This window comes from Peromyscus leucopus, chromosome 22 (genome assembly GCF_004664715.2).
Source record: "Peromyscus leucopus breed LL Stock chromosome 22, UCI_PerLeu_2.1, whole genome shotgun sequence".
In the NCBI taxonomy this organism is placed as follows: domain Eukaryota; kingdom Metazoa; phylum Chordata; class Mammalia; order Rodentia; family Cricetidae; genus Peromyscus; species Peromyscus leucopus.
Window position 1 is genome coordinate 49,381,095 of NC_051081.1, and position 16,937 is coordinate 49,398,031.

A 16,937-nucleotide genomic window follows, 5' to 3' on the forward strand; every position below is an offset into this window, starting at 1 on the left:
AAAAGCCTTCCGGGCCCCACGTACATCACCACTACGGGATTCCTGTGGAAGGAAGTCCTACCAGGCCCCACACAGCAGTGTTGACAAGACAAGGGAACCCATACGCAAGTCCTGAAGGACATTCGCCCAGGGCCCGGGCCCGAGGAGGAGGAGGAGGAGGAGCACGTATCCTCCTTTTCCCTGGGTGGCACCTCCGCCACCCACGAGGCTGGACTCACCGGAGCTGCGTCTACCACGGGCAGCACCCCGGAAGGGTGAGCGAGTGTTTGGGAGACGTCCGAGTGTTTACTGCTGCAGTGGTTCCTATGAGGAGGAAAACAGCTTGCCGTATTCTGCAAGCCAAAGGTGGGTGGGTGGGGTGCAGAGAGGGAGAGAACACGTGTCCAAACTCTCCCGTCTCCGAGAGGTCCGGGGCCCCACCAGAAGGAGGGAGAAGGGAGGGGGAGGATGCTTGGCTGTAGGATGAGGCTGCAATAGAAACAGAAAAGGAGAGGGGGGGGGCGGCGACTGAGCGCTGGCTTTATCTCGTGTCACGGTGGAAACCCTGCCCAGGCCTTCCACGCTAGCATTTGCCAACACAAGGACACACTACTGGTCCCAGTCTGAGGCTGTTATGTTAGCCCGGCTGGCCAGTTGCCCAAGCGTACAGCCCGTTCACACCCTGACTGGCTCCTGATACGGGTCGACTCCAAGCCGCTTGGAGGTTTGTTTTTTTTTTTGCTTAAATGGCCAAGCGGACAGAATTGGCACCAGTTAGGGGTGGAGGTGGAAGCGGGCAGACATGTTCAAATTTGGAGATGAGGGACTGCCTCCCCAGGGATCCAGGGCCAGCCCTAAACCGGCCTGTGGGCTTCAAAGAGCCCGAAGCAGGCTGGGTCTGACCCGTCCACCTCCTGCCAGGGTTAAAGTTTCTGCCGCTATGTCCTTGGGGCCTTCTGGCCTGTCATTACCGATGGCTACAACTACTCTCCTGGCCCACCTCCCCCTAAAAGGGACAAAAACAGTCAGGGGGTGCCAGCCCTGTTCCAACCCAAAGGCCAGGGGACACCAAGGCATGACATACAAGCGTTGGCTGTCTGCCACACAGGCCCAGACACGGTCGGACATCACAGACTCAAACTTTCATTTATTTTCAAATTATCCCTCATGCTTTGGCTAAACATGCCATCTACGTACCCAGGGTGTGTAGAAAAGCCTCTAAAACATGGTGAGACATTCCCAGAGGCTGTTGCTTCAGAGTGTGTGTGTGTGTGTGTGTGTGTGTGGACGCTCACACATGAACATGCACACATGAGAGAGAAAATAAGAGAGAGAGAGAGAGAGAGAGAGAGAGAGAGAGAGAGAGAGAGAGAGAGAGAGAGAAGCGCAATGTGCAGTGTGAGAAGCCTCCTTACTCATTTGATTATAAAAGAATCCTGAGCCACCAGATGGTACAGTGGGGGCCGCGGATGCCCGGGGTCATTTTCCTCATTTCTTTGCACGGGGCTCCATTTCAGGGCCTCCAAGAGTGACATCCAAGAAGCTGTTCCACAATTCCACCAAGACAATGGCTGGGCGACTTCAGGAACTTGGCTTGCTTTTGCTCCGCTGAGCAGATGTGCGCCCTTTCTCGCTTCCTGAATAAATAGGCCCGGTGCTAATCCCAAGGCACTTGGTCGCACTCTGGGCTCCCTTACTGCCAAACGGTCTGAACAGGTGGGGCCTGAGATCCAAGCTCTGTTACATAATTAGTCCAGAGCTACCACCACCCCTCCGTGACAGACAGCTTAGCTTGTTCCAAGATGGCTGTGCTAGGGTCAACATCAAAGACCATGCCCCCTGGTGCTCTGTGCAGGGACGGGAGCCTGGGAGATCAGAGCTACAGAGGTGACAGTGGCCCTCAGTCGTCCACGTGGCTTTGCTGCCTGGGCTGTTTGGTGGAGCGTCAGTCCTGGTCCTCCACAGCTCAACTGGTTAGAAGAGACTAGGCTCTGAGCTCCGTGTGGGGTTCTCCACGCAAGATGTGCCATGTGGGATGCTCCATGCAGACGCTCCCTGTAGGATGCACCACACAGCCTCCCTATGGCAAACCAGCTCGGTGTCCCCGTAAAGCAGAGCCGTGGAGGTCGCCAAAAAGAGGACCATGGTGTTGGTGGGGAGAGCCTTGCACGGGAACCGGATGCTGAGGAAGAGCACAGCCAACCACATGCTCAGCCCGGCAGATGGACCCTGCTCCCTCCTGCTCCGGCCCTCTCTCAGGCCAGCCCTCCAGGGTGCAGCAGGAGGGTTTTTAGGTGTCGCTAGATAGCCATCTAAAGTCCCTTTGCGAGAACCGGGTTCACGTCTGCTCCGGTCGGACCCTGCAGACCCAGCATTAGACATATGCATGTCTGTGGTAAAGACAGAGAAAGCTACAAAACCCACTCTCCGTCTACGGGCAGGGGCTGTCACTTCTTCACGTCACTCAGAATTACCACCAGGTTGTCTTGTCCCCAGAAGGAAGCCATGACAGGAGGAGGGGCCTGCGTGTGGAGCTAGGGGACAGGGAAGTCTCTGGCAGGGAAGGCACAAAAGGCAGGGGAGAGACAAGATGGCAAGGCAGCAATCGTTCCCCTTCTTTGAAAACGGTCGCCTTGACAAGCCAGAGCGACAGCTAGCAGTTAGGAACTCCGGCCGCTCCTGCAGAGGCCCTGCTTCAGGTCCCCAGAACCCACCCCAGGCATCTCACAGCTGCATGTAACTCCAGTTCCAAGGGATCTTACATCTTCCTCTGGCCTCTGAGAGCGCTGCACACACATACATAATTTAAAAATAAAATCCGGCTGTAGAGACGGCTCAACAGTTAGCAGCACTTACTGCTTGTGGTGGTAGGGAGCCGCACTATTGGGAGGTGTGGTCTTGTTGGAGGAAGCGTGTCACTGTGGGGGTGGGCTTTGAGTTCTCATACATGCTCACGTCACAGTGTGACAGTTCACTTCCCGTTTTCTGCGGATCAAGATGTAGAACTCTCAGCTCCTTCTCCAGCACCATGTCTGCCTGCGCGCTGCCTTGCTTCCTGCCATGATGCCAATGGACTGAACCTCTGAAACTGTAAGCCAGCCCCAATTAAATGTTTTCTTTTATAAGAGCTGTCACAGTCACGGACGGTGTCTCTTTGCAAAACAGAAGCCCTCACTAAGACGCTGCTCTTGCAGAGGACCCTAGTTTGGTTCCTGGTACCCCCATCAGGCAGCTCACAACTGCCTGTAACCCCAGTTCTACGGGAATCTAATGTCTCTGGCCTCTGCAAGCACCTACCCTCACAAATGCACACACACACACACACACACACACATACACACATACATACATACATACATACACACACACACACACACACACACACACACAGACTCAAAACAATGAAACAAATCTTAAAATTCTCAAACTCCAGATCTTCTTTGAGGAAAGAAAGACACACACACCCACGCCACTTCCTGCTCTTCCTCCTCTCCGTCCTCCCCCTGCTCCTCCTCTCCTGTTACTCGTTCTCCTCCATCTCCTCCTCCTCCATCTCCTCCTCCCCTACTTCCCTTCTTCCTTCCTCCCGTCCACCACTGGTCCTGGCTTTGACTGGAGATGACACCTTCCTGATCACTTACAGAAAGGCAGTCCTCCTGCTTAGCGGGGTTCCCGGCCTGAGGGGTAACATCCTGAGGAAGCCAGCGCCCTGGCATTAAACTGACTTCAGTTGAAGTCAGTCTGAAGTGTTCTCAAGTTGCAGAACCCAGCCCATTTATACAGTTGGGGCCCCATGCTGCGGCAGCCTGCCCACTTTGAAGAGAGCAAGACTTCTCACTGCAGAGGGCCAGGCAGAGGGGAGCGGTACCTGCCTCGCAGGCAGAAGGGAAGTACAGATGCAGAGGCCTCTGTGTGGAGATTTACCCTAAGACGGCCAGTAGTGAAACTCAGCAGCCCACACAGCCCCGGGGTGGCTTCCTGAACGACTTGGGTCACAGGGATGTTTAGCAACCACGACTGCAGTCATTCTGATACCAGCTCTAGTATGGCTGCCTCGGAGGGACACGTGGCCTTCAGGGGCTTCCAGAACACAGAGGGGCCAGGGGCAGGAAGCAGAACTACTCCCACACTCAGGACTACATGGAGGCAGTTCTTGCCCACAGTGGCAAGGCACCCATTTCCACACTGAACCTCAAAGCCAGACCTCAAAGGCAAGGCAGCCCAGTCTCCGAAGCTTCATTTCCACAGCACGGGCTGTCTCCACGAGGAGGGTGGGAAGACCTTTGAGAAGAGAGGCGAACGCCACTCCCAGGCCACAGCCTTGGATTCCAGCCTCGTAACAGAGACTTTCGCATGGGGATAGGAACGAACTGTACCTCCCCTCCTCACTCGGAAAGCCGAGGAGGAAGACAAAACAAAACCCAAGCAGAGATTGATGGGACTCACAGAAAGGCACTTCAGGCATGCCTTGAGCCAATCCCAAGGCCCAGGAACCCAAGCACACATCGTTCCCTGTGCCTGGAACACCCTCAGTTGAGCGCCTCCCACGTCAACACTGTGATGTCCCGAGAGGTCCAGAGCCTCCATCCCTGACCCTTCTCCCCATGCTCCACGCTGGTGACTCTGTTCTGGGGCCTTCTCACCCACGCGTGCCCTCTCCCATTGGCTAAGCCAAGAAGACCAAGGACTAAGTCTTGTTTGGGCTGGGTCCAGGAGCTGGGGCTCGCCAGTCTTGACTGACAACAGAGAGACCTGCCCAGACCATGTAGAGGCTCTAACATGAGGCCCCACCCCGCCCAGCACTCACCAGGCCAAGTTCTCGACGTTTCTCAGCAGTGAACCCAACTGTTTTTCCTCTAATCTACACAACCCCTTCCAACTGCAACTGGCGGGGGTGCTTTACAACAGACGGCCCTTCAGCTCTACTCCTGGAGGTTTTGGGAGGGTCCACTTGTCAGGAAGAATTTCTGCTTCAAGATATCACCCTCCCCTCCCAATGCTCCCAACCCCCATCATGGCCAAGTCTGACCCCAGGGAACCCTATGGTTCCCAGTGGCAAATCTGTGCCATGGCTTCTATTACAAGTCATGGACCTGGGGGTTGTTGGAGACACTGCCCAGGACAGCTTGTTTGAAGCAGGACCTGGCGTATGAAACAGAACCTGGCTCGCTGGACCATGCCATATAATTTATTCCAAATCTACGACACATCAATGCCAAATCTAGAATCTAGAACAGATGTTCTGCAGCGGAGGGAAAAGGCCGGATGGTTCAACCCAGAGGAGTCGAGGCCAAGGCTCATGTGACATGGGTGGTATGGTGATCAGGAGGGGTCAGGGGACTGCACAGAATGTGGGGTTCAGGGAAACAAGGACCTGGCATGGCAGCAAGCTGCAGGACCCTCCTCAGCCCTGAGAGGTGAGCCAGCGTCTGAAAGGCCGTCACTGTAGCAAGTGAAGAGTGTGGGGGCAGAGCTCTGGCCTCTGCTGGACCTGATCTATCCTCTCTAGCCTGTGGCCCCCAGCTCAGTCCCCTCCATGCCTCCTCCTCCTATCCCCAGGGGCTACCATCTCCGGGGAGTATTGCCGGTGCCTGCTGCTGCTGACCTCTGAGTCCGCCCTCTGCTATGGTAAAGGACATTCTGAGTCACCTGGTGTGCAAAGCACATGAATGACCGGAACATTCCTCTAGCGTGTTCTGGAGACACTGTGCCTAAGTCCGGGTCACAGCACAAAGTGGACAACGTCCTGCCTCATTTTCCATGGCCGGAGGCCACACTACACTGGGGACCGTCAGCCCAAGAGCCCTTGTTCCCTCCTGTCCACGTAAGGATACCTAGCTCGGAGAGACTAGGAAATTCTGCAACGCCCCTCGGCTGGTTAAGAGTGCAGCTGCATCCACAGTTCCATGACTGACTTCTGGAAGGAGCTTGGAAGGGAGACAAGAGAGCAAACACCCCCCATTTCCTTCCCAGGTATGAGCGACGGAAAGAGGAGAGTGATAAGGAAGGCACTGCATGTTACTTTGGGAAAACACGCACGCACACACACACACATGCACGCAGGCACACACATATGCATGATGTGCCGGCTAGTTTCATGTCAACTTGACACAAGCTAGAGTCATCCTAGAGGAGGGACTCTCAATTGAGAAAGTGCCTCCACAAGATCTAGCTTTAGGGCTGGGCAGTGGTGGTGCACGTGCCTTTAATCCCAGCACTCGGGAGGCAGAGGTAGGCGGATCTCTGTGAGTTTGAGGCCAGCCTGGGCTACAGAGTGAGTTCCAGGACAGGAACCAAAGTTACACAGAGAAACCCTGTCTCGAAAAAACGCCCCCCCCCCCCCAAAAAAAATCTAGCTTTAGGCAAACCTGTAGGGTATTTTCTTGGTGGTTACTGTGGGAAGGGCCCAGTCCACAGTGAGTGGTGCCATCCCTGGGCAGCTGTCCTGGGTTCTATAAGAAAGCGGCTGAGCAAGCCATGGGGAGCAAGCCAGTAAGCAGCGCCCCCCATGGCCTCCGCATCAGCTCCTGCCTCCAGGTTCCTGCCCTGTTTGAGTTCCTATCTTATTTCCTCTACGAGCTATGATTTGGGATATGTAAGCCAAACCCTTTCCTCCCCAAGTTTGCTTTTGGTCATGGTGTTTCATCACAGCAATAATTACCCTAACACACACATGCATGCATACACACATACACACATACACACACACACACATGCAAAAAGACAATTTTTTTAGAAGAATAAGAAAAACATCATCCAGGTGTCTTAATTTGAGCTAACCAAGAACAGTGTCCCCATCATAAAATCTGGCAGGAGCCTCAGCTCCAACAGCAGGAAGGACCAACAGTTCGTCACCTCAGGAGGCTCGGGACCCCAGGGACTGCTCCCCTGGGTCTGTTGCTAAGCTCCGCCATGCACAGAGTGAGCAAGCACAGACCGAGTCCTGCCGTGTGACCCGGCTTCCTCTGGGCCAGCGGTCTTCTCAACTTGGGGGGGTCGAACAACCCGTTCACAGGGGTCCCATGTCAGATACCCTGCATCTCAGATATTTACATGATGATTCATAACGGAAGCAAACCGACAGGTCTGAAGTAGCAATGAAAATAATCTCATGGTTGGGGGTCACCACAGCATGAGGGACTGTGCTAAAGGGTCGCAGCGTTAGGAAGGCTGAGAAACACTTGCTCAAGGCCCTGACTGCCCTTAAAACACAAACACCTTTAATCCCAGCGCTAGGGAGGCAGAAGCAGATCTCTGGGAGCCGGAGACCAGCCTGCTCTACATAGTGAGTTTCAGGCTAGCCAGGGCTACGTGGTTAGACTCTGTCTCCAAAAAAAACATTTTGCTCCGTCAAGATTTCAAGATATAACATAGAAGCCTGTAGGAAGGCATGCTGATGGGTCTTAGCACCCAGCGCCCGTCCGCAGGTCACAGGGCATCTCAACGCTGTGCCCCCACACACACTGCCCCGGGCAGTGCTTCTAAGGAGCTCGTCACTGACATCCTGCTTCAGCATGTCCTAGAGTTGCCTGGACAATTACTAGGAGCTAATCCATCCTCGAGGCCAGGAGCGGGCATGCAGGCGGTGTTTGGCATCCTGCTCTCGTTCTCCTCGGTGTTACGGCGCCAGTGAGCCAACATCGACCCTGCCCCAGGGCCACTGTGCTCTGGCTGCCTCTGCCGTGGAGCCACTTTCTGGTCCTTTCTCAAACAGAGACAGCACTGACTGACTGATCAGCTTCGAGTGGGGCACACGGGAACGAGACAAGCCCTGTGACCACATCTGCAAGCATGCCGTGTCAAAGGGTCCTGCAAGCTGACTCTGGGTACAGGTGGGGTCTGGACACTGCTTCACCACACACACACACACACACACACACACACACACACACACACACACTCACACGGTACTCAACCCAGGGCTTGGCTCAACCAGAGCAAAGGACAATCATCGAGTCATCGCTCCGTGACACCTACCAGCACAGGGAGACACACATCACCCCATAAAGTCTTCAGCCCTACGAAGTGGAGAGCAATCCCACTTTACAGATGGGAAAGGCGAGGCTTAAAGAGCTCGAGCGAGCTGATTTATAATCCCGCACCACTAACAGCCATACCCGCATCCCCTTCCCAGCTAGCATAACATCTCCCCAGTTCACCTCCTATTCCATCATGTGACTCCCCGTAGCCTGCCAAAATACCGTCCACTCTTATTTGCACGGTTGTGGTGGTACTGCTGCCAGTGTGGCCTGCTCGTGTGTGTGTGTGTGTGTGTGTGTGTGTGTGTGTGTGTGTGTGTTCACAGCTTGCACGCACACGTATGTCCGAAGGCCCAAAGTCAACATTCAGCATCCTCCATCACTCTCCACCTTATTCACGGAGGCAGGGTTGAGCTTGGGGCTCCCCCATTCGGCAGGCCCAGTTGCCCGACTTGTCCTGGGGAGCGCTCTCCTGTGGCTGCCCAGTTCTGGGGTTGAGGGTGAGCATCTGCCCAGCTTCTACATGCCCAGTTTCTACAACAAGTGCTTTGTTCTCTACCCAGCCATGCTATCCAGCACTACAGTTTCCAGCTGACTCACTGGGTGGTATGCTATAGCACTGATCTAATTCCAGGAATGATTTTTAATCACCTCAAAAAGAAGATCAGCAGTCACTTCTGGTCCCCTCCTCCCCACCGCAAAAATATGATCTAATTTTGGTTTCTTTAGATCTGCATATTGTAGAAATTTCACTTAAGTAACACAATATGCCCTCTTCTGTGTCTGGCTTCTTTCACTGAGTATAATATCTACAAGTTTCCTTCATGCGGAAGCATACGTCAGTGTCTCCTTTCTTTTTTATGCATGTATAATATTCCACTGTATGGATCTACCGCATTTTGTTTATCCATTTAACAGCTGATGGGCATTTGGGCTGTTTCTATTTTGGGGGCTATTAGGAATAAGGCTGCTATGAATATCCATGTTTTTTATGTTCACATGTACTGTCTGGGGTACATGCCTGGAAGTAGAATCACGGAGTCATCTGTCAGGTCTGTGTGCAGTCATTTGAGGAACCACCAAATTGCTTCTCACTCCCGCTGCATGGTTTCTCACTCCCTCCAGCAAGGTACAAAGGTACTAATGACTCCACATCTCTGCTGACGCTTGCTATTGTCTGCCCTGCAGGTGATACACACAGCGTTTAGAGCTTATGCTGTGTTGCTATGATGTCCCTAAAGTTCATACGGCAGCCATGTAACGTGAGCAGGAAGAACGGTACGTTAGAGATGAGACTCACAAAGTTGAGCCTACACAGGAAAGCCCAGCCTACGCTATTCTTGCCTCAGTTTCCCTTCTGACCCCGAAATCAGAGACTTGAAGCTCCCCAGGGTCCCGGGAGGTAACATGAATTAAGTCGTCGGATGTTTCAGCTTTTGGATAGAAATTCCAACTGCCCACCTCTGCCTGCTCGGGACATCTCCCGTAAGGGGGGGTGACATGAATGGGGTCCTGTAGAACAGCCATGATATATTTTTTAAGCCACACTTCGAAGCAAACAACCCCTCTCCTCCACTGTGTAGACTAACAGGATTTATCACACTCCCTGCTAAAAATAGTAAATCTGTTTGTTCCCCGAGCCCAAAGATGGTCAGCAATACCTTAATACAGATTAAGCCGTTCCGGCTGCAAGCCAATGGTCCTCACAGGGCAGCCCCCAAGGTGCTGTGGGGACACAGCCGGGGCCTTCCTGAGGACCTGCCTGCACTTGGGGCTTTTCAGGAGACCCTGGAATCATAGCCCCATAGGGAGGGGGCAGGGCCAGAGGTTTGCTCTAACACCCCCAACGGGGTCATCCTGCAATGGGCGGTGATGGACTTGCAAGCTTCCTGGCAGGCTCAGTCCTCCCACAGGCAGGGCCCCTTCATGAGCTGTCTTCCCCACGGCATCTGGCTTCCTCCAGGGTAAGTGATCCCAGAGAGAGTAAGAGGAGCTGGGGGCATAGCTCAATTAGAGAGACCTTGCCCCCAGCATGGATGAGGTCCCGGGCTGCACCCCAGTGTTGCAAAGAAATAAAAAAAATAAAAATAAAAAAGTAAAGACCCAGCATGGTGGCCCCAGCCTTAGACCCGAGTGCCAGTGATCCCCTATTACCCACGGTAGTTTACTTTCTAGCTCAAACCAGTAAGGCCAGGCCACACCAGGGTGGGGAGCACACAAGGGCACAGACATCGGGGTGCATGCAGAGGCATGCATGAGCATCAAATGCTCCTCACGGCGACTGAACCAACCCCACCGCACAGGACAAGGGAGAGGGAAACGATGCTTGCAAAGCCTTGTGGACCACCACCCTCCAGCCCCAGAACCCTGGACCACAGTGTCAACACTGACAAGACATAAAACACCACAGAGTGCCCTGTCCAGGCAAGACCAACTGACGGGCACGGCGGCACACAGTTACATCTAATGCACAGACCCCGCGTTTCACGTAAGGTTCTGCACACGTGGGGAGAGGAGACAAAATCTCACGTGGGCGTGACCCTCGCTGCTCCTGGGCACAGGGCGTGCTGGGGAAGTCAGGAGTGAGGCGGGGAGCGTGCTCTGCGGACAGTACTGGTCTCCATAGGACACTCAACCAGAATAAAGTGCAAGTAGGCTCTGATTTGGACGCGCGTGCACGCACACACACACACGCGCATACACACACTCGTTTACGCATATCTTCAGGTGTCCACGGAGGCTGGATGAGAATGAAATGGTTTTCCTCCCTCATAGCTGGGAGCTGATGGAGGCCGCTGGCCTGTGTGCTCTGCTTCCAGACAGTAGAACTCCTTAAACGGACAGAAACAAGTGGAGAAAGGCGCCGCAGCATGCTAACTAAGGCTGTACTGGATAACTGTGAGGACTTGTCAAACCTGTATTTGTGTGTACATGTATATGTGTGTGTGGTGTGTGTACATGTATATGTGTGTGTGATGTGTGTACATGTATATGTGTGTGTGATGTGTGTACATGTATATGTGTGTGTGGTGTGTACATGTATTATGTGGTGTGGTGTGTGTACATGTATATGTGTGTGTGGTGTGTGTACATGTATATGTGTGTGGTGTGTGTACATGTATATGTGTGTGGTGTGTGTACATGTATATGTGTGTGGGGTGTGTACATGTATATGTGTGTGTGGTGTGGTGTACATGTGTGTGTGTGTGGTATGTGTGTACATGTATATGTGTGTGTGGTTGTGTGTACATGTATATGGTGTGGTGTGTGTACATGTATATGTGTGTGGTGTGTGTACATGTATATGTGTGTGGTGTGTGTACATGTATATGTGTGTGTGGTGTGTGTACATGTATATGTGTGTGGTGTGTGTACATGTATATGTGTGTGTGGTGTGTGTACATGTATGTGTAGTGTGTGGTGTGTGTACATGTATGTGTGGGGGGGTGACACACCAAAACACACGTGTGAAGTCAGAGGACAATGTGTAGGAGTTCTTTCCGCCATGTGTATCCCAGGGACCAAACTTAGGTTGTCAGGGCTCGGTTATGTTTTTTGTTTGTTTGTCTGTTTGTTTGTTTTTTAAATATGCTTTTCTGCATTGTTCTAGTCTAACCAAAATTTGTGTGTAAAAACTGAATTAAATTTTTTTTTTTCCAAAAATCAAAAGGAAGCCTGAGCGTAGTGGATGAAAACCATTTTCATCCCAGAACTAGGGAAGAAGAGGCAGGCAGATCTCTGTGAGTTCAAGGCCAGCATGGTCTATGTACATAGTAAGTTCCAGGCCCGTCAGAGCTACACAGTTAAGACACACTGGGCCAAAATAAATAAATAAAATAAAATAAAAACCAAAATGACCAGGTTGACCGCCAGAACACCTGGGCTTTGACGGTGAGTGCGAAGGAATCCCAGCTCCAACAGGACAGCTGGGCAGAGGTGAGACCCTGAGCCTCCAGCAGTGAGGACACTGAACACAGGAAGCTCCCACTCTGAGTGTGTGGCCAGGTGACGAACAGGAAGTCCCTGACCTAGCTGTGTGGGCAGGTGTGAGAAGCCATGCTCCAGCACGAGCTCCCTTGACCTGCAACTTTGGCCAACAGGGCCAGGGGTCAGGAAGACATTAAACTCCATCCCTGAGCTCAGGTAGAAAGTTCCTACCATTACTTTCGGCCACCTGCTTTTACAGCCCGACCCTCCAGAGCGGTGAGTTTCATCACAGAGGACTCGATCCTTTTTCAAACGAGAAGATTCTGTCTCTCATTCACAATGTTCAGAAGGCTGAGGGAAGAGGAAGGACAGCGGCCAACAGCAGGGAGGGCCTCTTGCAGGAGGGCTCAGGCGTGGCCCAGCCCAAACAGTGTCCCAGGAACCCCTTCGTCTGTGACCCTGCAATCTCCCACACAGCCCTGGCTGAGATGCCCTCCTTGGCCACACCAGGCTTCTCGGAGCTCCCACTGGCTTGGCCATAACCTGCTCCACCCCACCAACTCTGGCCTGCTAGCCTGGGTAGACCTAGCAAGAAACCTGCCGAATGGGCTGAACACGTCCTCACTCTTTCTGATGACCACCGACATTCAATCAAATTCCTCATCCCCAACTCTGGGTTCAAATCCTCTACCACTGATGTCTCCCCTCAGGCATTTCCCATCTAGTGATCACCTTTATCTGTCTGTCTGTCTGTCTATGTATCTATCTATCATCTATATATCTATGTATCTATATATGTTTCTATCTATCTATCTATCATCTATGTATCTATATATGTATCTATCTGTCATATATGTATCTATGTATCTATCTATCATCTATGTATCTAAGTATCTATCTATCATCTATGTATCTATATATGTATCTATCTATCATCTATGTATCTATCTAATCTATCTCTCTATCACCTATCTCTCTCTCTCTCTCTCTCTCTCTCTCTCTCTCTCTCTCTCTCTCTCTCTCTCTCATTCTCTCTCTCCCTCACCACCCCCCACCCAGCCTGTATCTTCCTTGTATTAGAAGTTACACCCTCCACCCTCTCTCTGGTGCAGCAGCAATGACCCCTACTGCAGTTGTCTGGATAATGTCTTTCTTGAGGTGTTAAGTAGCAGACCATTTTTCCTTGAGACAAAAACCCGGCTTAGGAGTTGAAGGGCCAGCCTCATCCTTGACCCACACCCCCTGCAGACAGAAGTTTAGTAAGCTTAGTTGGGGCGTGTGGGAGGGGGGACACACGACCACATGGTCTTGTTGAGAAACGCTAAGGGCTAGGCATGGGGCAGCGGCTAGAGGAGAGAGAGGCCTCCAAGAACATAAGCCACCTCCCGGGTAGACACAGGGCTGAGGACACGGGTCTCATCTAGCGCCATTTCAACGGAAGCAACAGTCCATTCCTGGAAGAAAAAGGGGAGGCCGGGTAAGGAAAGCGGGCAGGTATTGGAGGCTATGGTCTCTGCTCTGCCCTAACTCAGTGTGACCTCAGCGGCATCACTTCCCCTCTGGGGACCTCTGTGTCACCATCACCTACAGAGGCAGGAACGGCAGCGGGGTTGATAAGCAGGCCCAGCGCTAAGTCCGCAGAATGTGGGTTCTGCTTTGGCATGTGCGGTTGAGGGACCCTGCGCCTGACCTTAGAGTAAAAGAGCATGACAAGGTCAACGCCCTTACTAAACTGCTTCTGACTCCAGCCTGTTGGGGAAGCTGCTCGATTGGCGCTGGGCTCAGTTTACCTCAGGTCTTGTCAGTGGGAATGGAAACGTCATAAGCTTCTTACTGGTACCCTTCCTGGTGACCAGGGAACAGGGCAGCACCCTTCTCCCAGCATACGCCACCTCCATGTAGCTCGAGGGTGGACCCATGTATTATCACTCTTCCCCAAAGCCATCTTCACCCCTCTTAGGATGGCCCTTATCCACGAGGCTGAAGATGGCGGGAGGGTCAGTGATCGCGGCAGCCCAAGGCCTGGCCAGTGACCCGAAGCAGGAGTGCGGCTCTTGCCTGTCCCTCTACAGAGTGTCTTCTGCCCGGGGCACGTGGGGAGGTGAAGCAAGGGACAAATGCTAGTCTCCCTGTCACAGGCCCTTCCCAGGTACCAGGTGCTTTGCTTGTTGACCGTATCTCACGTGGCCCTCAGGGTTTTCACAGACCCAAGGCCACCCCCCAGCCTGACCTATGACCTCTTGGGAACAGCTGACGGTATAGAAGGATGGATGCAGGTTGCAAGAACAATGGGCGAGAGGTAGACGGGTCTAGAGATTGTCCTGCTTAGTGCTCTGCAACTTAAAATAAGGCTTTGTTTGTTTCCAGAGAGACAGGAGTTCATATAGCCCAGGCTATTCAGGAAGTCTCTACGTACCCAGGGCTAACCTTGAACACCCTCCTGCCTCTACCTCTAAGTGCTGGGATGTGACTACAGACACGCACCACCACAACCAGCTTTATATATAGTACCGAAGATGACATGCAGGGCTCCGGGCATGCCAGGCAGGCTTTCCACCAGCTGAGTTGTATCCCCAGTTTGGGCTAAGGACTGTATAATTAAACCTTTCCAGAGCATGAATAAAGCGCACACTCGGGCTTGCAGGAGGGACAGAGCCAATGAGCCCACTCAAAGGCTCTGGTCCTCTGCAGACTCAGCAGCCCCTCTTCAGAGCAGCTGAAAAAAAAAAAAACCAGCAGCTCCTTCAGTAAAAGCCCCTCACACGCCTGAGTGAAAGCAGAGCTTCAGGGGCCGCCAGTCCAGGGATACACACAGCAGATCCAACGGTGTGAAATGGTACCGGCGGTGGCGGTGGCGGTGGGGGTGGCGGTGGCGGTGGGGGTCGGCATGAGGCTCCCCTACCCAGCCCTGCCAGAGCCCAGCAGGGACAGCCAGCTCAGCTGGGAGCTGAGAGTCAGTGTGATAACCCTGCCCACGGCCACATTTCCAGGTTCATAGAAGACTGGAAAAGAATTCCCCCGGAGGGGAGAGGGAGCTGAAGGAGCATGCTGGAGCCCCAGCAGAGGCAAATGGACCACCCAGAACAGAGACAGAACACCCGGACTGATGCACACACGGAAAGGGGCCTGCTTCCAGCCGAGCTATTCTAGCCTGGCTGCTACTGCTTCCAAGGGAAAGCCCCCGCCCAAGAGTGCATCTCCCACCCCCAAGAACCCCACTGACCTCTTCTCTCCTACCAGCTAGGACGTCTCAGGGTCTCCAGGTTTGGAGAGACAAGAACACGAAAGGAAGAATCCAGCCCTGTGCTTGGAGAAGGTATCCCTTTTTCTGAAGAAGGGTGGGCCATAGGGTAGAAGAGGTAAAAAAAAAAAAGTCTCCAAGATCAGAGGGCAGATGCAAGGCTCCCGAGGCCGGGAGGCTGCGTGTTCATCTAACAGCAGGCAGCCGGGACTCCTGGGAAAGTGGCCAGGAGCCCAAGTAGCGCAGGGATGCCAGCCAGTCCCACAGGGGGACTGCACTTTGCAGTCTGCAGGCAAGTCTCCAAAGAGCGTTCTGAGGGCTGTGTGCCTCACGCAGGGCTGGAGCCAGTAGCAGAGAGAGAGGGGACAGCCCTCGTCCTGAGAGAAGAAAATGAGCCGGGGCAGCGAGGGAAGAGGGAAGTTTCCAGGACCCTGTGGAGGAGACACCCCACGGGTGGTGGGCTGAGAATCTACACTAAGGGTGTGAACTGTTCAGCCACCAGCAGCTACTGGCTGGCAACCCCGGGCGTGGTCTGGGGACTGACTGCATTTCCACACACAGAGCCAGGCAGATCCTGCGCTTGGAGAAAACTGTCTTCGCAGGCCAACAGGGGTGGGAGCGAATTCCTCGAGAGAACAAGACTGGTATCCAAAGGAGCCCTGAGAAAAACTGCCGCCCCCCACCCCCGCCTTCTCCAGGGTTAGCGCTGCCTATTTAGGTAACCATCACTTCCATGTGTCATAGGCCGAGCTGTGCTCCCCAAACCCACATGTCCAAGTCCTGAGCCCCAGGACTACAGGAAGCCACTTCATTTTCATAATTAGGTCCCCCCAAACACTTCCCTGTCCCATGACCGAACATCCTAAATGGAGGATGTTCGGGTAGGGAAGTAACTGAAATCCTGCTGTGATGCTGAGGGTTCTCCAAGGAGTCAGAGTCTGCAGGATACAGAGACCTACAGCAAGATGACGAGGACCGGCCCTCACGGCTATGGAGGTTGGGAGGTCCCACAACCTGCTGCCTGCACGCTGGAGCTCAGGGAAACCATTTGGTAGGGGATTCTACCCAAGTTCAAAGGCTCAAGAACCAGGAGCTTGGTGCCCACAGACGGGCGGTGGGGCCCACGCACCCTCCTGGGTGATGATTAATCTCCATTGTCAACTGAACTGGACTGAGAATCACCATGGAGACCAGTTGTACACTCAGGGTGTATCTGTGAGGGCGTTTCCAGAGAGGCTACAGCGAGATGGGAAGACCCACCCGGAATGTGGGCAACGTCATCCCATTGGCTGGAATACGGAGCCGAACAAAAAGTAGAAAGCGGGTTGGGGATTTAGCTCAGTGGTAGAGCGCTTACCTAGCAAGCACAAGGCTCCGGGTTCGGTTCTCAGCTCTGGTGGGGGTGGGGGGTAGAAATAGAGCTGAACACCAGCCCCCCCACCACCCATGATTCTCTTTCTGCTTCCTGATTGGATGCAATGTGACCAGTGGATTCAAGGTCCTGACTTCCCCACCATGATGGATTGTACCCTCAAACTAGGAGCCCAAGGAAACCCTTTGTAAATTATTTTGTCATATCAATAAGAAAAATAACCGATAGATTGGGTGAGCATGTTCACTCAGACCCTCAAGGGACTACACTGTACTTACCCACACTGGGGGGCAGGTATCTATTGATCCATTATTGATCTATTGATCTATTGCCTTTACTCTGTCTACTGGCTCCCATGATGCTCTCTTCCAACAACACACAGGAATGACACTTTATTAGCTACCTAGAGATCCCTTAGCCCATTCATGCTGGAAACAAA

The 16,937-nt window shown here is 53.1% G+C and overlaps 1 protein-coding gene across 2 annotated transcripts in view; it reads right to left on the minus strand.

Annotated features, from left to right (window-relative positions):
• Hpcal1 (hippocalcin like 1) overlaps positions 1-16,937 on the minus strand; it is a 109,325-nt gene that overhangs the window by 68,285 nt on the left and 24,103 nt on the right. The window contains exon 1 of one of the 2 annotated variants that reach the window (XM_037198162.1): positions 219-236. The exons of the other annotated variant lie outside the window; for it this stretch is intronic. The gene's annotated coding sequence lies outside the window, so the exon portion shown is untranslated. Of the gene's footprint in view, positions 1-218; positions 237-16,937 lie in introns of those variants that run through there. 2 annotated transcript variants of the gene reach the window in all.